The sequence below is a fragment of the Lissotriton helveticus genome, chromosome 8, assembly GCF_964261635.1.
Source record: "Lissotriton helveticus chromosome 8, aLisHel1.1, whole genome shotgun sequence".
NCBI classification, from domain to species: Eukaryota; Metazoa; Chordata; class Amphibia; order Caudata; family Salamandridae; genus Lissotriton; species Lissotriton helveticus.
The window spans coordinates 1540956838-1540976803 of record NC_136069.1 but is presented as its reverse complement, the minus strand read 5'-3'; the positions used below and the strand labels follow the sequence as shown (position 1 = coordinate 1540976803).

At 44.0% G+C, this 19966-nt stretch overlaps 17 non-coding genes across 17 annotated transcripts; all 17 read right to left on the bottom strand.

Annotated features, from left to right (window-relative positions):
* Positions 1-752: 752 nt before the first annotated feature.
* Positions 753-835, bottom strand: TRNAL-UAG (transfer RNA leucine (anticodon UAG)). Its single transcript has one exon. It is a non-coding gene; the product is annotated as a tRNA-Leu (tRNA).
* Positions 836-1861: 1026 nt separating this feature from the next.
* On the bottom strand, positions 1862-1944 carry TRNAL-AAG (transfer RNA leucine (anticodon AAG)). The gene has a single exon. It is a non-coding gene; the product is annotated as a tRNA-Leu (tRNA).
* A 189-nt stretch (positions 1945-2133) lies between these two features.
* On the bottom strand, positions 2134-2216 carry TRNAL-CAG (transfer RNA leucine (anticodon CAG)). The gene has a single exon. It is a non-coding gene; the product is annotated as a tRNA-Leu (tRNA).
* A 1741-nt stretch (positions 2217-3957) lies between these two features.
* TRNAL-AAG (transfer RNA leucine (anticodon AAG)) lies at positions 3958-4040 on the bottom strand. Its single transcript has one exon. It is a non-coding gene; the product is annotated as a tRNA-Leu (tRNA).
* A 189-nt stretch (positions 4041-4229) lies between these two features.
* TRNAL-AAG (transfer RNA leucine (anticodon AAG)) lies at positions 4230-4312 on the bottom strand. The gene has a single exon. It is a non-coding gene; the product is annotated as a tRNA-Leu (tRNA).
* Positions 4313-4501: 189 nt separating this feature from the next.
* On the bottom strand, positions 4502-4584 carry TRNAL-CAG (transfer RNA leucine (anticodon CAG)). Its single transcript has one exon. It is a non-coding gene; the product is annotated as a tRNA-Leu (tRNA).
* Positions 4585-5216: 632 nt separating this feature from the next.
* TRNAR-UCG (transfer RNA arginine (anticodon UCG)) lies at positions 5217-5299 on the bottom strand. Its single transcript has one exon. It is a non-coding gene; the product is annotated as a tRNA-Arg (tRNA).
* A 1026-nt stretch (positions 5300-6325) lies between these two features.
* On the bottom strand, positions 6326-6408 carry TRNAL-AAG (transfer RNA leucine (anticodon AAG)). The gene has a single exon. It is a non-coding gene; the product is annotated as a tRNA-Leu (tRNA).
* Positions 6409-6596: 188 nt separating this feature from the next.
* On the bottom strand, positions 6597-6679 carry TRNAL-CAG (transfer RNA leucine (anticodon CAG)). Its single transcript has one exon. It is a non-coding gene; the product is annotated as a tRNA-Leu (tRNA).
* A 2013-nt stretch (positions 6680-8692) lies between these two features.
* TRNAP-CGG (transfer RNA proline (anticodon CGG)) lies at positions 8693-8774 on the bottom strand. The gene has a single exon. It is a non-coding gene; the product is annotated as a tRNA-Pro (tRNA).
* Positions 8775-9406: 632 nt separating this feature from the next.
* TRNAL-UAG (transfer RNA leucine (anticodon UAG)) lies at positions 9407-9489 on the bottom strand. The gene has a single exon. It is a non-coding gene; the product is annotated as a tRNA-Leu (tRNA).
* A 1026-nt stretch (positions 9490-10515) lies between these two features.
* Positions 10516-10598, bottom strand: TRNAL-AAG (transfer RNA leucine (anticodon AAG)). The gene has a single exon. It is a non-coding gene; the product is annotated as a tRNA-Leu (tRNA).
* Positions 10599-11059: 461 nt separating this feature from the next.
* On the bottom strand, positions 11060-11142 carry TRNAL-CAG (transfer RNA leucine (anticodon CAG)). The gene has a single exon. It is a non-coding gene; the product is annotated as a tRNA-Leu (tRNA).
* A 632-nt stretch (positions 11143-11774) lies between these two features.
* On the bottom strand, positions 11775-11857 carry TRNAL-UAG (transfer RNA leucine (anticodon UAG)). Its single transcript has one exon. It is a non-coding gene; the product is annotated as a tRNA-Leu (tRNA).
* A 2012-nt stretch (positions 11858-13869) lies between these two features.
* On the bottom strand, positions 13870-13952 carry TRNAL-UAG (transfer RNA leucine (anticodon UAG)). The gene has a single exon. It is a non-coding gene; the product is annotated as a tRNA-Leu (tRNA).
* Positions 13953-19225: 5273 nt separating this feature from the next.
* Positions 19226-19308, bottom strand: TRNAL-AAG (transfer RNA leucine (anticodon AAG)). Its single transcript has one exon. It is a non-coding gene; the product is annotated as a tRNA-Leu (tRNA).
* A 189-nt stretch (positions 19309-19497) lies between these two features.
* On the bottom strand, positions 19498-19580 carry TRNAL-CAG (transfer RNA leucine (anticodon CAG)). The gene has a single exon. It is a non-coding gene; the product is annotated as a tRNA-Leu (tRNA).
* Between the last annotated feature and the right edge of the window lie 386 nt (positions 19581-19966).

The window sequence follows — 19966 nt, the reverse complement described above, 5'->3', positions numbered from 1 at the left end:
TTTTCTCCCTCAATAAAAAAGAAGATTAAACACAGGTTTGTCAGAAGTGGGATTTGAACCCACGCCTCCAGAAGAGACTGCGACCTGAACGCAGCGCCTTAGACCACTCGGCATCCTGACTTGCATTTGCAGCACCTTCCACAAGCCAGACAGCCATGCAAGTTTGGTACCGAAAAGGCATGCCCTCAATTTATTTATCCCATTATAAGCATTTCCAACAGATCTTCGAACAATCCATACAGAGCAGTACCTATGAAGAACTCTTTAGACCTTTAAAGCATACAAAGAGAAAGTGCTATTCACCAGCCACTTGAACGGCCCAAAGCTGCTTTGAAATTGAGTCAACAGCCACATATTGGCTGACTAAAGCAAATTCAACAAGGGATCTCAATGTCACAACATAGGGTGGAAATCGCAAATCTAAGCAGCCCCTGATCACTGCCCTGAGGAAATTGCTGTAAGTGTGCTGGAGTCCAGCTGTCTACCAGGTGCTTGGCATTCTTCCAAATTTGTATGGCCTGTCTGGCAAGGGAATACAAGAGAATGACTCTTCTAGATGAGCTCTTACATGGGTCCTAAGCTCATTTGGTAAGGATTGCACTTTATCAGCAAGACTTTGTACAACAGAAATATATGAGAAACCCAAGCTCTCTTGACTAGACGAGGACAGAATAACGTCCCAGGTGAAGACGAACAGAAGCAACTTCCATCAGATGTTATCCTGATGAAGAAGATTATATCTCCAAAAGTCATGTCAGAAGTGGGATGCGAACCCACGCCTCCAGAGGAGACTGCGGCCTAAACACAGCGCCTTAGACCACTCGGCCATCCTGACAGTGAAGAGTCTTAAGAAAGGTATAAAAGTCACTCTGAAATTTCTGCGTCCATGCAAGCTTGAAATAATTTCAACCTTCAAACACAAGGTGCAACTTTTTGCACAGGACAATAAACACAGAAGATCACATATGAAAGCATTTCATTTCACAGGTGTACTGTTTTTATGCTTTTAGAATAACTTATACCTCTCACCAGCTATTTAGGGTTCTGTATCCTACTCACAAAATTACCTTGCCTGCGACCTTTCTCTCTATACACAAACAACTACTGCTCAGGAAGTAGGAAGGCAGAAGGTGGGGCAGTTTATGCAAATTTATGCTGGCAATGTGCCTTGCACATTCATGCAGAATTTCTAGATCCTTGCTGGAAACAAGAGAGCAGGCCTTGTTTCAGATCAACTGTCCCTAGCAAGGAACGTCTGAGCACATCCATTCTTTTGCTCTCTAGCCCCTGGCTTGGGACTCACCCTCACTGGCTGAGGAGTGAAGTTCTGCATACCAACGTTGCATAGAAGGTATGTTTGTGATTGGTTTGAGATGGGTGGGAGGTCAAGAGCAGGGAAAAGCAAGTCACCTTCACTTCTAGTCTCCTCTTCTATGCCTACCTGCCGTTCACTCACTCTGTCTTTGTTTCATTCTCTCCTTCCTCAACACCCCATCTCACTCACTGGCTCTATCATTTGTGCTCTTTCCCCTTGCTCTTCATTTCATAGTGGAAACATCTCTTGAATGGATCATTAGAAAATGAGGTTACATAAAATTAAAAATCTACTTATTGGAAACCAAAAATATCACAAGACTGAATGTAAGCCATTTCTTCAATAAAAGGGATTTTTTAGGCACCCCCCAAAAAACACATAAAACACCACTAGTGCTAGAAGAATATTATACGAGCTTGAAGACAGAATTGGGCAAATTCATTTGCAGTTGAAACTGAAGTTTGGTACTTATTCAGATATTATATGCACTGCCAATTTTTAGCTGAGATTCTGAAGGAACGCAGTGACAAAATTGACTTAAAGTTATGTCAGAAGTGGGATTCGAACCCACGCCTCCAGGAGAGACTGCGGCCTTAACGCAGCACCTTAGACCACTCGGCCATCCTGACCACATGTTGCTTGTCCATCTACATAGTGAGAAAGATAGTGTGAACAAAAAAAACACACATCTTAGGCCATAAGTGGCTATAGCAAGAAAAAAACTCACTGCACTTTTCCAAAAAGACAACCATATAAGCCCATGTGAGGGAAATGATCTGATTTTCTCCCTCAAGAAAAAAGAAGATTAAACACAGGTTTGTCAGAAGTGGGATTTGAACCCACGCCTCCAGAAGAGACTGCAACCTGAACGCAGCGCCTTAGACCACTCGGCCATCCTGACTTGCATTTGCAGCACCTTCCACAAGCCAGACAGCCATGCAAGTTTGGTACCGAAAAGGCATGCCGTCAATTTATTTATCCCATTATAAGCATTTCCAACAGATCTTTGAACAATCCATACAGAGCAGTACCTATGAAGAACTCTTTAGACCTTTAAAGCGTACAAAGAGAAAGTGCTATTCACCAGCCACTTGAACGGCGCAAAGCTGCTTTGAAATTGAGTCAACAGCCACATCTTGCCTGACTAAAGCAAATTCAACAAGGGAGCTCAATGTCACAACATAGGGTGGAATACGCAAATCTAAGCAGCCCCTGATCACAGCCCTGAGGACATTGCTGTAAGTGTGCTGGAGTACAGCTGTCTACCAGGTGCTTGGCATTCTTCCAAATTTGCATGGCCTGTCTGGCCAGGGAATACAAGAGCATGACTCTTCTAGATGAGCTCTTACATGGGTCCTAAGCTCATTTGGTAAGGATTGCACTTTATCAGCAAGACTTTGTACAACAGAAATATATGAGAAACCCAAGCTCTCTTGACTAGACGAGGACGGAATAACGTCCCAGGTGAAGACGAACAGATGCAACTTCCATCAGATGTTATCCTGATGAAGAAGATTATATCTCCAAAAGTCATTTCAGAAGTGGGATTCGAACCCATGCCTCCACAGGAGACTGCAGCCTACACACAGCACCTTAGACCACTCGGCCATCCTGACAGTGAAGAGTCCTAAGAAATGTTTAAAAGTCACTCAGAAATTTCTGCGTCCATGCAAGCTTGAAATAATTTCAACCTTCAAACACAAGGTGCAACTTTTTGCACAGGACAATAAACACAGAAGATCACATATGAAAGCATTTCATTTCACAGGTGTACTGTTTTTATGCTTTTAGAATAACTTATACCTCTCACCAGCTATTTAGGGTTCTGTATCCTACTCACTAAATTATCTTGCCTGCGACCTCTCTCTTTATACACAAACAACTACTGCTCAGGAAGTAGGAAGGCAGAAGGTGGGGCAGTTTATGCAAATTTATGCTGTCAATGTGCCTTGCAGATTCATGCAGAATTTCTAGATCCTTGCTGGAAACAAGAGAGCAGGCCTTGTTTCAGATCAACTGTCCCTAGCAAGGAACGTCTGAGCACATCCATTCTTTTGCTCTCTAGCCCCTGGCTTGGGACTCACCCTTACTGGCTGAGGAGTGAAGTTCTGCATACCAACGTTGCATAGAAGGTATGTTTGTGATTGGTTTGAGATGGGTGGGAGGTCAAGAGCAGGGAAAAGCAAGTCACCTTCACTTCTAGTCTCTTCTTCTATGCCTACCTGCCGTTCACTCACTCTGTCTTTGTTTCATTCTCTCCTTCCTCAACACCCCATCTCACTCACTGGCTCTATCATTTGTGCTCTTTCCCCTTGCTCTTCATTTCATAGTGGAAACATCTCTTGAATGGATCATTAGAAAATGAGGTTACATAAAATTAAAAATCTACTTATTGGAAAGCAAAAATATCACAAGACTGAATGTAAGCCATTTCTTCAATAAAAGGGATTTTTTAGGCACCCCCCAAAAAACACATAAAACACCACTAGTGCTAGAAGAATATTATACGAGCTTGAAGACAGAATTGGGCAAATTCATTTGCAGTTGAAACTGAAGTTTGGTACTTATTCAGATATTATATGCACTGCCAATTTTTAGCTGAGATTCTGAAGGAACGCAGAGACAAAATGGACTTAAAGATTTGTCAGAAGTGGGATTCGAACCCACGCCTCCAGGAGAGACTGCGGTCTTAACGCAGCGCCTTAGACCACTCGGCCATCCTGACCACATGTTGCTTGTCCATCTACATAGTGAGAAAGATAGTGTGAACAAAAAAAACACACATCTTAGGCCATAAGTGGCTATAGCAAGAAAAAAAATCACTGCACTTTTCCAAAAAGACAACCATATAAGCCCATGTGAGGGAAATGATCTGATTTTCTCCCTCAAGAAAAAAGAAGATTAAACACAGGATTGTCAGAAGTGGGATTCGAACCCACGCCTCCAGGAGAGACTGCAGCCTTAACGCAGCGCCTTAGACCACTCGGCCATCCTGACCACATGTTGCTTGTCCATCTACATAGTGAGAAAGATAGTGTGAACAAAAAAAACACACATCTTAGGCCATAAGTGGCTATAGCAAGAAAAAAAATCACTGCACTTTTCCAAAAAGACAACCATATAAGCCCATGTGAGGGAAATGATCTGATTTTCTCCCTCAAGAAAAAAGAAGATTAAACACAGGTTTGTCAGAAGTGGGATTTGAACCCACGCCTCCAGAAGAGACTGCGACCTGAACGCAGCACCTTAGACCATTCGGCCATCCTGACTTGCATTTGCAGCACCTTCCACAAGCCAGACAGCCATGCAAGTTTGGTACCGAAAAGGCATGCCCTCAATTTATTTATCCCATTATAAGCATTTCCAACAGATCTTTGAACAATCCACACAGAGCAGTACCTATGAAGAACTCTTTAGACCTTTAAAGCGTACAAAGAGAAAGTGCTATTCACCAGCCACTTGAACGGCGCAAAGCTGCTTTGAAATTGAGTCAACAGCCACATCTTGGCTGACTAAAGCAAATTCAACAAGGGAGCTCAATGTCACAACATAGGGTGGAATACGCAAATCTAAGCAGCCCCTGATCACAGCCCTGAGGACATTGCTGTAAGTGTGCTGGAGTACAGCTGTCTACCAGGTGCTTGGCATTCTTCCAAATTTGCATGGCCTGTATGGCCAGGGAATACAAGAGCATGACTCTTCTAGATGAGCTCTTACATGGGTCCTAAGCTCATTTGGTAAGGATTGCACTTTATCAGCAAGACTTTGTACAACAGAAATATATGAGAAACCCAAGCTCTCTTGACTAGACGAGGACGGAATAACGTCCCAGGTGAAGACGAACAGATGCAACTTCCATCAGATGTTATCCTGATGAAGAAGATGATATCTCCAAAAGTCATGTCAGAAGTGGGATTCGAACCCACCCCTCGCGAGGAGACTGCGGCCGAAACACAGCGCCTTAGACCACTCGGCCATCCTGACAGTGGAGAGTCCTAAGAAATGTATAAAAGTCACTCAGAAATTTCTGCGTCCATGCAAGCTTGAAATAATTTCAACCTTCAAACACAAGGTGCAACTTTTTGCACAGGACAATAAACACAGAAGATCACATATAAAAGCATTTCATTTCACAGGTGTACTGTTTTTATGCTTTTAGAATAACTTATACCTCTCACCAGCTATTTAGGGTTCTGTATCCTACTCACAAAATTACCTTGCCTGCGACCTCTCTCTTTATACACAAACAACTACTGCTCAGGAAGTAGGAAGGCAGAAGGTGGGGCAGTTTATGCAAATTTATGCTGTCAATGTGCCTTGCAGATTCATGCAGAATTTCTAGATCCTTGCTGGAAACAAGAGAGCAGGCCTTGTTTCAGATCAACTGTCCCTAGCCAGCAACGTCTGAGCACATCCACTCTTTTGCTCTCTAGTCCCTGGCTTGGGACTCACCCTCACTGGCTGAGGAGTGAAGTTCTGCATACCAACGTTGCATAGAAGGTATGTTTGTGATTGGTTTGAGATGGGTGGGAGGTCAAGAGCAGGGTAAAGCAAGTCACCTTCACTTCTAGTCTCCTCTTCTGTGCCTACCTGCCGTTCACTCACTCTGTCTTTGTTTCATTCTCTCCTTCCTCAACACCCCATCTCACTCACTGGCTCTATCATTTGTGCTCTTTCCCCTTGCTCTTCATTTCATAGTGGAAACATCTCTTGAATGGATCATTAGAAAATGAGGTTACATAAAAATAAAAATCTACTTATTGGAAACCAAAAATATCACAAGACTGAATGTAAGCCATTTCTTCAATAAAAGGGATTTTTTAGGCACCCCCCAAAAAACACATAAAACACCACTAGTGCTAGAAGAATATTATACGAGCTTGAAGACAGAATTGGGCAAATTCATTTGCAGTTGAAACTGAAGTTTGGTACTTATTCAGAAATGATATGCACTGCCAATTTTTAGCTGAGATTCTGAAGGAACGCAGAGACAAAATGGACTTAAAGTTTTGTCAGAAGTGGGATTCGAACCCACGCCTCCAGGAGAGACTGCGGCCTTAACGCAGCGCCTTAGACCACTCGGCCATCCTGACCACATGTTGCTTGTTCATCTACATAGTGAGAAAGATAGTGTGAACAAAAAAACACACATCTTAGGCCATGAGTGGCTATAGCAAGAAAAAAACTCACTGCACTTTTCCAAAAAGACAACCATATAAGCCCATGTGAGGGAAATGATCTGATTTTCTCCCTCAAGAAAATAGAAGATTAAACACAGGTTTGTCAGAAGTGGGATTTGAACCCACGCCTCCAGAAGAGACTGCGACCTGAACGCAGCACCTTAGACCACTCGGCCATCCTGACTTGCATTTGCAGCACCTTCCACAAGCCAGACAGCCATGCAAGTGGGGAACCGAAAAGGCATGCCCTCAATTTATTTATTCCATTATAAGCATTTCCAACAGATCTTTGAACAATCCATACAGAGCAGTACCTATGAAGAACTCTTTAGACCTTTAATGAGTACAAAGAGAAAGTGCTATTCACCAGCCACTTGAACGGCCCGAAGCTGCTTTGAAATTGAGTCAATAGCCACATCTTGGCTGACTAAAGCAAATTCAACAAGGGATCTCAATGTCACAACATAGGGTGGAATTCGCAAATCTAAGCAGCCCCTGATCACTGCCCTGAGGAAATTGCTGTAAGTGTGCTGGAGTCCAGCTGTCTACCAGGTGCTTGGCATTCTTCCAAATTTGTATGGCCTGTCTGGCCAGGGAATACAAGAGAATGACTCTTCTAGATGAGCTCTTACATGGGTCATAAGCTCATTTGGTAAGGATTGCACTTTATCAGCAAGACTTTGTACAACAGAAATATATGAGAAACCCAAGCTCTCTTGACTAGACGAGGACAGAATAACGTCCCAGGTGAAGACGAACATATGCAACTTCCATCAGATGTTATCCTGATGAAGAAGATTATATCTCCAAAAGTCATTTCAGAAGTGGGATTCAAACCCACGCCTCCAGAGGAGACTGCGGCCTAAACACAGCGCCTTAGACCACTCGGCAATCCTGACAGTGAAGAGTCCTGAGAAATGTATAAAAGTCACTCTGAAATTTCTGCGTCCATGCAAGCTTGAAATAATTTCAACCTTCAAACACAAGGTGCAACTTTTTGCACAGGACAATAAACACAGAAGATCACATATGAAAGCATTTCATTTCACAGGTGTACTGTTTTTATGCTTTTAGAATAACTTATACCTCTCACCAGCTATTTAGGGTTCTGTATCCTACTCACAAAATTACCTTGCCTGCGACCTTTCTCTCTATACACAAACAACTACTGCTCAGGAAGTAGGAAGGCAGAAGGTGGGGCAGTTTATGCAAATTTATGCTGGCAATGTGCCTTGCACATTCATGCAGAATTTCTAGATCCTTGCTGGAAACAAGAGAGCAGGCCTTGTTTCAGATCAACTGTCCCTAGCAAGGAACGTCTGAGCACATCCATTCTTTTGCTCTCTAGCCCCTGGCTTGGGACTCACCCTCACTGGCTGAGGAGTGAAGTTCTGCATACCAACGTTGCATAGAAGGTATGTTTGTGATTGGTTTGAGATGGGTGGGAGGTCAAGAGCAGGGAAAAGCAAGTCACTTTCACTTCTAGTCTCCTCTTCTATGCCTACCTGCCGTTCACTCACTCTGTCTTTGTTTCATTCTCTCCTTCCTCAACACCCCATCTCACTCACTGGCTCTATCATTTGTGCTCTTTCCCCTTGCTCTTCATTTCATAGTGGAAACATCTCTTGAATGGATCATTAGAAAATGAGGTTACATAAAATTAAAAATCTACTTATTGGAAACCAAAAATATCACAAGACTGAATGTAAGCCATTTCTTCAATAAAAGGGATTTTTTAGGCACCCCCCGAAAAACACATAAAACACCACTAGTGCTAGAAGAATATTATAAGAGCTTGAAGACAGAATTGGGCAAATTCATTTGCAGTTGAAACTGAAGTTTGGTACTTATTCAGATATTATATGCACTGCCAATTTTTAGCTGAGATTCTGAAGGAACGCAGAGACAAAATGGACTTAAAGTTTTGTCAGAAGTGGGATTCGAACCCACGCCTCCAGCAGAGACTGCGGCCTTAATGCAGCTCCTTAGACCACTCGGCCATCCTGACCACATGTTGCTTGTCCATCTACATAGTGAGAAAGATAGTGTGAACAAAAAAAACACACATCTTAGGCCATAAGTGGATATAGCAAGAAAAAAACTCACTGCACTTTTCCAAAAAGACAACCATATAAGCCCATGTGAGGGAAATGATCTGATTTTCTCCCTCAATAAAAAAGAAGATTAAACACAGGTTTGTCAGAAGTGGGATTTGAACCCACGCCTCCAGAAGAGACTGCGACCCGAACGCAGCGCCTTAGACCACTCGGCATCCTGACTTGCATTTGCAGCACCTTCCACAAGCCAGACAGCCATGCAAGTTTGGTACCGAAAAGGAATGCCCTCAATTTATTTATCCCATTATAAGCATTTCCAACAGATCTTCGAACAATCCATACAGAGCAGTACCTATGAAGAACTCTTTAGACCTTTAAAGCGTACAAAGAGAAAGTGCTATTCACCAGCCACTTGAACGGCCCAAAGCTGCTTTGAAATTGAGTCAACAGCCACATATTGGCTGACTAAAGCAAATTCAACAAGGGATCTCAATGTCACAACATAGGGTGGAATTCGCAAATCTAAGCAGCCCCTGATCACTGCCCTGAGGAAATTGCTGTAAGTGTGCTGGAGTCCAGCTGTCTACCAGGTGCTTGGCATTCTTCCAAATTTGTATGGCCTGTCTGGCCAGGGAATACAAGAGAATGACTCTTCTAGATGAGCTCTTACATGGGTCCTAAGCTCATTTGGTAAGGATTGCACTTTATCAGCAAGACTTTGTACAACAGAAATATATGAGAAACCCAAGCTCTCTTGACTAGACGAGGACAGAATAACGTCCCAGGTGAAGACGAACAGAAGCAACTTCCATCAGATGTTATCCTGATGAAGAAGATTATATCTCCAAAAGTCATGTCAGAAGTGGGATGCGAACCCACGCCTCCAGAGGAGACTGCGGCCTAAACACAGCGCCTTAGACCACTCGGCCATCCTGACAGTGAAGAGTCTTAAGAAATGTATAAAAGTCACTCTGAAATTTCTGCGTCCATGCAAGCTTGAAATAATTTCAACCTTCAAACACAAGGTGCAACTTTTTGCACAGGACAATAAACACAGAAGATCACATATGAAAGCATTTCATTTCACAGGTGTACTGTTTTTATGCTTTTAGAATAACTTATACCTCTCACCAGCTATTTAGGGTTCTGTATCCTACTCACTAAATTATCTTGCCTGCGACCTCTCTCTTTATACACAAACAACTACTGCTCAGGAAGTAGGAAGGCAGAAGGTGGGGCAGTTTATGCAAATTTATGCTGTCAATGTGCCTTGCAGATTCATGCAGAATTTCTAGATCCTTGCTGGAAACAAGAGAGCAGGCCTTGTTTCAGATCAACTGTCCCTAGCAAGGAACGTCTGAGCACATCCATTCTTTTGCTCTCTAGCCCCTGGCTTGGGACTCACCCTTACTGGCTGAGGAGTGAAGTTCTGCATACCAATGTTGCATAGAAGGTATGTATGTGATTGGTTTGAGATGGGTGGGAGGTCAAGAGCAGGGAAAAGCAAGTCACCTTCACTTCTAGTCTCTTCTTCTATGCCTACCTGCCGTTCACTCACTCTGTCTTTGTTTCATTCTCTCCTTCCTCAACACCCCATCTCACTCACTGGCTCTATCATTTGTGCTCTTTCCCCTTGCTCTTCATTTCATAGTGGAAACATCTCTTGAATGGATCATTAGAAAATGAGGTTACATAAAATTAAAAATCTACTTATTGGAAAGCAAAAATATCACAAGACTGAATGTAAGCCATTTCTTCAATAAAAGGGATTTTTTAGGCACCCCCCAAAAAACACATAAAACACCACTAGTGCTAGAAGAATATTATACGAGCTTGAAGACAGAATTGGGCAAATTCATTTGCAGTTGAAACTGAAATTTGGTACTTATTCAGATATTATATGCACTGCCAATTTTTAGCTGAGATTCTGAAGGAACGCAGTGACAAAATGGACTTAAAGATTTGTCAGAAGTGGGATTCGAACCCACGCCTCCAGGAGAGACTGCGGCCTTAACGCAGCGCCTTAGACCACTCGGCCATCCTGACCACATGTTGCTTGTCCATCTACATAGTGAGAAAGATAGTGTGAACAAATAAAACACACATCTTAGGCCATAAGTGGCTATAGCAAGAAAAAAACTCACTGCACTTTTCCAAAAAGACAACCATATAAGCCCATGTGAGGGAAATGATCTGATTTTCTCCCTCAAGAAAAAAGAAGATTAAACACAGGTTTGTCAGAAGTTGGATTCGATCCCACGCCTCCAGGAGCGACTGCAGCCTTAACGCAGCGCCTTAGACCACTCGGCCATCCTGACCACATGCTGCTTGTCCATCTACATAGTGAGAAAGATAGTGTGAACAAAAAAAACACACATCTTAGGCCATAAGTGGCTATAGCAAGAAAAAAACTCACTGCACTTTTCCAAAAAGACAACCATATAAGCCCATGTGAGGGAAATGATCTGATTTTCTCCCTCAAGAAAAAAGAAGATTAAACACAGGTTTGTCAGAAGTGGGATTTGAACCCACGCCTCCAGAAGAGACTGCGACCTGAACGCAGCGCCTTAGACCACTCGGCCATCCTGACTTGCATTTGCAGCACCTTCCACAAGCCAGACAGCCATGCAAGTTTGGTACCGAAAAGGCATGCCCTCAATTTATTTATCCCATTATAAGCATTTCCAACAGATCTTTGAACAATCCACACAGAGCAGTACCTATGAAGAACTCTTTAGACCTTTAAAGCGTACAAAGAGAAAGTGCTATTCACCAGCCACTTGAACGGCGCAAAGCTGCTTTGAAATTGAGTCAACAGCCACATCTTGGCTGACTAAAGCAAATTCAACAAGGGAGCTCAATGTCACAACATAGGGTGGAATACGCAAATCTAAGCAGCCCCTGATCACAGCCCTGAGGACATTGCTGTAAGTGTGCTGGAGTCCAGCTGTCTACCAGGTGCTTGGCATTCTTCCAAATTTGCATGGCCTGTCTGGCCAGGGAATACAAGAGCATGACTCTTCTAGATGAGCTCTTACATGGGTCCTAAGCTCATTTGGTAAGGATTGCACTTTATCAGCAAGACTTTGTACAACAGAAATATATGAGAAACCCAAGCTCTCTTGACTAGACGAGGACAGAATAACGTCCCAGGTGAAGACGAACAGAAGCAACTTCCATCAGATGTTATCCTGATGAAGAAGATTATATCTCCAAAAGTCATTTCAGAAGTGGGATTCGAACCCACGCCTCCAGTGGAGACTGCGGCCTAAACACAGCGCCTTAGACCACTCGGCCATCCTGACAGTGAAGAGTCCTGAGAAATGTATAAAAGTCACTCTGATATTTCTGCGTCCATGCAAGCTTGAAATAATTTCAACCTTCAAACACCAGGTGCAACTTTTTGCACAGGACAATAAACACAGAAGATCACATATGAAAGCATTTCATTTCACAGGTGTACTGTTTTTATGCTTTTAGAATAACTTATACCTCTCACCAGCTATTTAGGGTTCTGTATCCTACTCACAAAATTACCTTGCCTGCGACCTTTCTCTCTATACACAAACAACTACTGCTCAGGAAGTAGGAAGGCAGAAGGTGGGGCAGTTTATGCAAATTTATGCTGGCAATGTGCCTTGCACATTCATGCAGAATTTCTAGATCCTTGCTGGAAACAAGAGAGCAGGCCTTGTTTCAGATCAACTGTCCCTAGCAAGGAACGTCTGAGCACATCCATTCTTTTGCTCTCTAGCCCCTGGCTTGGGACTCACCCTCACTGTCTGAGGAGTGAAGTTCTGCATACCAACGTTGCATAGAAGGTATGTTTGTGATTGGTTTGAGATGGGTGGGAGGTCAAGAGCAGGGAAAAGCAAGTCACTTTCACTTCTAGTCTCCTCTTCTATGCCTACCTGCCGTTCACTCACTCTGTCTTTGTTTCATTCTCTCCTTCCTCAACACCCCATCTCACTCACTCGCTCTATCATTTGTGCTCTTTCCCCTTGCTCTTCATTTCATAGTTGAAACATCTCTTGAATGGATCATTAGAAAATGAGGTTACATAAAATTAAAAATCTACTTATTGGAAACCAAAAATATCACAAGACTGAATGTAAGCCATTTCTTCAATAAAAGGGATTTTTTAGGCACCCCCCGAAAAACACATAAAACACCACTAGTGCTAGAAGAATATTATAAGAGCTTGAAGACAGAATTGGGCAAATTCATTTGCAGTTGAAACTGAAGTTTGGTACTTATTCAGATATTATATGCACTGCCAATTTTTAGCTGAGATTCTGAAGGAACGCAGAGACAAAATGGACTTAAAGTTTTGTCAGAAGTGGGATTCGAACCCACGCCTCCAGCAGAGACTGCGGCCTTAATGCAGCTCCTTAGACCACTCGGCCATCCTGACCACATGTTGCTTGTCCATCTACATAGTGAGAAAGATAGTGTGAACAAAAAAAACACACATCTTAGGCCATAAGTGGATATAGCAAGAAAAAAACTCACTGCACTTTTCCAAAAAGACAACCATATAAGCCCATGTGAGGGAAATGATCTGATTTTCTCCCTCAATAAAAAAGAAGATTAAACACAGGTTTGTCAGAAGTGGGATTTGAACCCACGCCTCCAGAAGAGACTGCGACCTGAACGCAGCGCCTTAGACCACTCGGCATCCTGACTTGGATTTGCAGCACCTTCCACAAGCCAGACAGCCATGCAAGTTTGGTACCGAAAAGGCATGCCCTCAATTTATTTATCCCATTATAAGCATTTCCAACAGATCTTCGAACAATCCATACAGAGCAGTACCTATGAAGAACTCTTTAGACCTTTAAAGCGTACAAAGAGAAAGTGCTATTCACCAGCCACTTGAACGGCCCAAAGCTGCTTTGAAATTGAGTCAACAGCCACATCTTGGCTGACTAAAGCAAATTCAACAAGGGATCTCAATGTCACAACATAGGGTGGAATTCGCAAATCTAAGCAGCCCCTGATCACTGCCCTGAGGAAATTGCTGTAAGTGTGCTGGAGTCCAGCTGTCTACCAGGTGCTTGGCATTCTTCCAAATTTGTATGGCCTGTCTGGCCAGGGAATACAAGAGAATGACTCTTCTAGATGAGCTCTTACATGGGTCCTAAGCTCATTTGGGAAGGATTGCACTTTATCAGCAAGACTTTGTACAACAGAAATATATGAGAAACCCAAGCTCTCTTGACTAGACGAGGACAGAATAACGTCCCAGGTGAAGACGAACAGAAGCAACTTCCATCAGATGTTATCCTGATGAAGAAGATTATATCTCCAAAAGTCATGTCAGAAGTGGGATTCGAACCCACGCCTTCAGAGGAGACTGCGGCCTAAACACAGCGCCTTAGACCACTAGGCCATCCTGACAGTGAAGAGTCCTAAGAAATGTATAAAAGTCACTCTGAAATTTCTGCGTCCATGCAAGCTTGAAATAATTTCAACCTTCAAACACAAGGTGCAACTTTTTGCACAGGACAATAAACACAGAAGATCACATATGAAAGCATTTCATTTCACAGGTGTACTGTTTTTATGCTTTTAGAATAACTTATACCTCTCACCAGCTATTTAGGGTTCTGTATCCTACTCACAAAATTACCTTGCCTGCGACCTTTCTCTCTATACACAAACAACTACTGCTCAGGAAGTAGGAAGGCAGAAGGTGGGGCAGTTTATGCAAATTTATGCTGGCAATGTGCCTTGCACATTCATGCAGAATTTCTAGATCCTTGCTGGAAACAAGAGAGCAGGCCTTGTTTCAGATCAACTGTCCCTAGCAAGGAACGTCTGAGCACATCCATTTATTTATTTATTTATTTATTTAGAATTTTATAGAGCGCACGGCTACCTCCAGAGGGGGTGTCCCGGCGCTAAGACTACTTGATTATCACAGAGGGGAGTACCAAGTTCATAAAAAATCTGGAAGTGTACAGAAGCTTTGTAGACTAGTGCTTAGAAAACAGCCAAGTTTTCAGTTTACGGCGAAAGACTTGTTCTGATTCAGAAAACCTGAGATCCAAGGGAAGACTGTTCCAAAGCTTAGCGGACAGAACGGTAAAGGTTCTACCACCAGTACGCGTGAGTCTGAAGCGAGGAACCGTCATCAGGCATAGACTATTAGATCTCAGATGCCTAACTGAAGAAGCTATATTAAGCCTTTTGCTCAAATAGCAGGGGCCAATGCCATTGATTGCCCTAAAGGCAAGGGTCAGAACCTTAAAATCAATGCGGCGGGCAATTGGGAGCCAATGAAGCTCCTCTCGATAGGCTCTGACCGAGTTGCGTGGAGGGATGTTGCCAATCAGCCTTGCAGCCGCATTTTGTATAATCTGAAGTCGATCAATGAGATATTGGGGGGCACCGGCATAGAGGCTGTTGGCATAATCAAGATGAGACGTAATAAGTCCCTGAACCACTGTTTTACGGGAAGATTGGGGGAGATAGGGAAAAATCTTCCTGATCATGCGCAGTTTATTAAAGCAAGCAGCCGCCACTTTATTAACCTGGATTTTTCCGGACAAGGTATTGTCAAATATAAAGCCCAGGTTGCGGGCTGAATGCACTGGTACAGGAGGAGGGTCCAGAATGGCAGGCCACCAGAGGGTAGAAGGGGGAGCAGTTTTCTGGCTGAAAAAAAGGACCTCTGTTTTTTCAGTGTTAAGGGCAAGATGGTTAGCAGCCATCCAAGTGCAGATATTGCCAAGGCAGTTTCGAAAGTTGGAAAAGAGGGAGTCAGAATGGTCTCTAAATGAAAAAACAAGCTGAGTATCATCAGCATACGAGACCACCCTGACTCCGAAAGACTCAACTACCTTGGCAAGAGGGGCCAGGTAAACATTAAACAATAAAGGGCTCAAAGCTGAGCCCTGGGGTACGCCACACAGGAGGGGTTTATCTTCAGATTGGTAAGGATGCAGCAGTACCCTTTGGGTCCGTCCGGATAAAAAGGATTTGATCCATGCTAAAACAGTGCCCTCAATCCCCAGCTGTTGGAGTCTGGATGTAAGAATGACATGGTAAACCGTGTTGAATGCGGCGGATAGGTCGAGGAGAACCAACATGGCCTCCTCACCCCTATCCACCGATTCCCTAATTGTCTCTGAGACTTCCAGCAACGCTGTCTCGGTGCTGTAGCCGGTTCGAAACCCAGATTGGGAATCGTGAAGCAGTTTATTTGTTTCCAAGAATTGGGCCATTTGTTTCTGAACAACTTTCTCCAATATCTTAGCTGGCTTAGGCAGAAGCGAAATGGGTCGGTAGCTGCAGAACAGGGAAGAATCAGCGTTGGGTTTTTTAAGAATGGGAAGCAGCCTAGCTTGTTTCCATGCTGAAGGAAAAAGACCCTGGGTCAGGGAGGCGTTCCAAATGGAAAGAAGGGGATTAACTAAAACAGGGGCAAGATTGCCCATTATTTTAGCAGGAACAGGGTCTAAAGGTGAGCCAGACTTGACTTGCTGAAGAAGAGATAAAGCAGACTCAAATGATAATTCATTAAAGGAGTTGAAGGAACTTTGCACAAGGGGAGAGGAGTCTGAAATTGGGTTGGGCATGGCTGAGACAAATGAAGAAGCAAGTTTAGCAATTTTATCCTGAAAAAAATCAGAGAGACCGTTGCAAAGATCTTGGGTAGGGCTGCATTGAGTTTTTATGGCCTGAGGAGTAACAAAATCTTTCACAATTGAGAAAAGAGTTTTTGATGAATTCTGTGCCTGTTGAATACGGTTAGAGAAATATGATCTCATGGAAGAACGTTTGAGCATTTGAAATTTATTTAAAGCAGATTTATAGGCCAGTTTAGCCTCTGGATCATATTTCTGACGCCAAATGCGTTCTAGCCTTTTACATTTGCTTTTTTCCTCGCGAAGGAGGGGGGTAAACCAGGGAGCCGAGGGACGAGATCTGGCGGATGCCAGGGGAGCAAGAGGAGCAATGGAATCAAGTACTGAGGTAAGGACAGAGTTGTATCTTGCCGTTTCCGTATCCAGATCCACCGTCTGATTAAAATGGAACTGAAATTGAGACTCAATGGCATCACAGGTCACCTTAGCCCATTTACGACCACTATCTCTGCTAAGGGAAGAGGTAGGGGGAAGGGGAGGTCTGTCAATATGAAAGGGGATAAAAAAGTGGTCAGACCAGGTAAGAGGGAAAGATGGAAAAACCGTTATGCAAGGATGATTTGAAAAAATCAAATCTAATGCGTGACCGGCTTTGTGCGTAGGGCCTTTAACTAGTTGGGACAAGGTCAGTCCTTGTAAGGTTTCCAGAATTGAAGAGGCTTGAGCACAGGAAGGATTATCTATGTGAAGATTAAAATCTCCCAGCACTGTGAAGTGCGAGTGTTTAAGGGAAAAGTCCGCAATTGAGTGCACAAGGGCACTGAGAGAACAGGCAGTAACGGGGGGAGGGTTATATACAAGGATACCAGCAAAGATAATGCGGGCAGCGTCCTTAATTACAAAATACATGGCCTCGATCAAACCGAGGTTAATAATTTGAGTCGAGCTCAGAGTAAAATGAGATTTAGCAATGATCGCCAGACCCCCTCCAGGTTTAGGACCGTCACGATTAATGCCTATCAAACGGAAGCCGGAGGGAATGGTCAAGTTAATATCTGGCATGGACGAGTCTTTAAGCCATGTTTCAGTGAGAAATAAAATATCCCACTTGTTTGTATCTAGTAGAAGCCAAATGTCAGATGCATGTGCAGGAAGAGACCGGCAGTTAATTAGGCCGGCATGAATGGTAGGCGAGGATGAGCAGTGAGTACCACTGTTGGATGGTAAACAGCGTGTAGTGCAAGCGGGAATAAAAAGATTACACCCTGGGCAAGAATAAGAACAATTGTCCAAAGTTTGGGGGTTACAGTGTTTGTGCGGGTTACAAGTGTTACGGCGTAATAATGTAAGTTGCTCCGAAGACCAGGTGATCATGCAGGTATGAGAGGCAGGGGGACTGGCGCTGAGCGCGGGTCCGGCGCGGACGGGCGCAGACAGGCTTGCCTTAGGCGCGCCTTCGGCGCGCCATCGGCGCGCCCGCTGCGCCCGCCCGCTGCGCGGACGGGAAAGTCATTTTTTTATATCCATAGCGTAAAGGGAGTGGGAGGAGGGTGGGAGGCGTCCAGGAGCTGGAGCGCTACCCTGCCTCCCCCCAAGATGGCGGTTCCGCTTTGCCCAGCCGGCGAGAGCGCTGTGCTCGGCTGCACCGGTGAAGAAGTGGAGATCGGGACCCCTGTGACGATTTAATCTCGTCCAAACATGCAGGCGGTCAGTAACCGATTTTTAAAAGAGCCACAATTAAAATAATTACAATGTTTAAAATGCCGGTCAGCGTGACTGCATACAGGTCATAAGTCACCACACAAACAATTTCTGAGCACACAATCATACAGGTTCGATTTTAGTAGTTAGCAGAGAAAGCAAAATGCCCCCGGCTTCCGCCTCAGGGGAAAACTAGTAGTCAGTTTCCACAATTACTAACACTCCTTAAGTAGTGAGAGAGGGCGGGAGGCGTCCAGGAGCTGGAGCGCTACCCTGCCTCCCCCCAAGATGGCGGTTCCGCTTTGCCCAGCCGGCGAGAGCGCTGTGCTCGGCTGCACCGGTGAAGAAGTGGAGATCGGGACCCCTGTGACGATTTAATCTCGTCCAAACATGCAGGCGGTCAGTAACCGATTTTTAAAAGAGCCACAATTAAAATAATTACAATGTTTAAAATGCCGGTCAGCGTGACTGCATACAGGTCATAAGTCACCACACAAACAATTTCTGAGCACACAATCATACAGGTTCGATTTTAGTAGTTAGCAGAGAAAGCAAAATGCCCCCGGCTTCCGCCTCAGGGGAAAACTAGTAGTCAGTTTCCACAATTACTAACACTCCTTAAGTAGTGAGGGAGGGCGGGAGGCGTCCAGGAGCTGGAGCGCTACCCTGCCTCCCCCCAAGATGGCGGTTCCGCTTTGCCCAGCCGGCGAGAGCGCTGTGCTCGGCTGCACCGGTGAAGAAGTGGAGATCGGGACCCCTGTGACGATTTAATCTCCATTCCATTCCATTCTTTTGCTCTCTAGCCCCTGGCTTGGGACTCACCCTCACTGGCTGAGGAGTGAAGTTCTGCATACCAACGTTGCATAGAAGGTATGTTTGTGATTGGTTTGAGATGGGTGGGAGGTCAAGAGCAGGGAAAAGCAAGTCACCTTCACTTCTAGTCTCCTCTTCTATGCCTACCTGCCGTTCACTCACTCTGTCTTTGTTTCATTCTCTCCTTCCTCAACACCCCATCTCACTCACTGGCTCTATCATTTGTGCTCTTTCCCCTTGCTCTTCATTTCATAGTGGAAACATCTCTTGAATGGATCATTAGAAAATGAGGTTACATAAAATTAAAAATCTACTTATTGGAAACCAAAAATATCACAAGACTGAATGTAAGCCATTTCTTCAATAAAAGGGATATTTTAGGCACCCCCCAAAAAACACATAAAACACCACTAGTGCTAGAAGAATATTATACGAGCTTGAAGACAGAATTGGGCAAATTCATTTGCAGTTGAAACTGAAGTTTGGTACTTATTCAGATATTATATGCACTGCCAATTTTTAGCTGAGATTCTGAAGGAACGCAGTGACAAAATTGACTTAAAGTTTTGTCAGAAGTGGGATTCGAACCCACGCCTCCAGGAGAGACTGCGGCCTTAACGCAGCACCTTAGACCACTCGGCCATCCTGACCACATGTTGCTTGTCCATCTACATAGTGAGAAAGATAGTGTGAACAAAAAAAACACACATCTTAGGCCATAAGTGGCTATAGCAAGAAAAAAACTCACTGCACTTTTCCAAAAAGACAACCATATAAGCCCATGTGAGGGAAATGATCTGATTTTCTCCCTCAAGAAAAAAGAAGATTAAACACAGGTTTGTCAGAAGTGGGATTTGAACCCACGCCTCCAGAAGAGACTGCAACCTGAACGCAGCGCCTTAGACCATTCGGCCATCCTGACTTGCATTTGCAGCACCTTCCACAAGCCAGACAGCCATGCAAGTTTGGTACCGAAAAGGCATGCCCTCAATTTATTTATCCCATTATAAGCATTTCCAACAGATCTTTGAACAATCCACACAGAGCAGTACCTATGAAGAACTCTTTAGACCTTTAAAGCGTACAAAGAGAAAGTGCTATTCAACAGCTACTTGAACGGCGCAAAGCTGCTTTGAAATTGAGTCAACAGCCACATCTTGGCTGACTAAAGCAAATTCAACAAGGGAGCTCAATGTCACAACATAGGGTGGAATACGCAAATCTAAGCAGCCCCTGATCACAGCCCTGAGGACATTGCTGTAAGTGTGCTGGAGTACAGCTGTCTACCAGGTGCTTGGCATTCTTCCA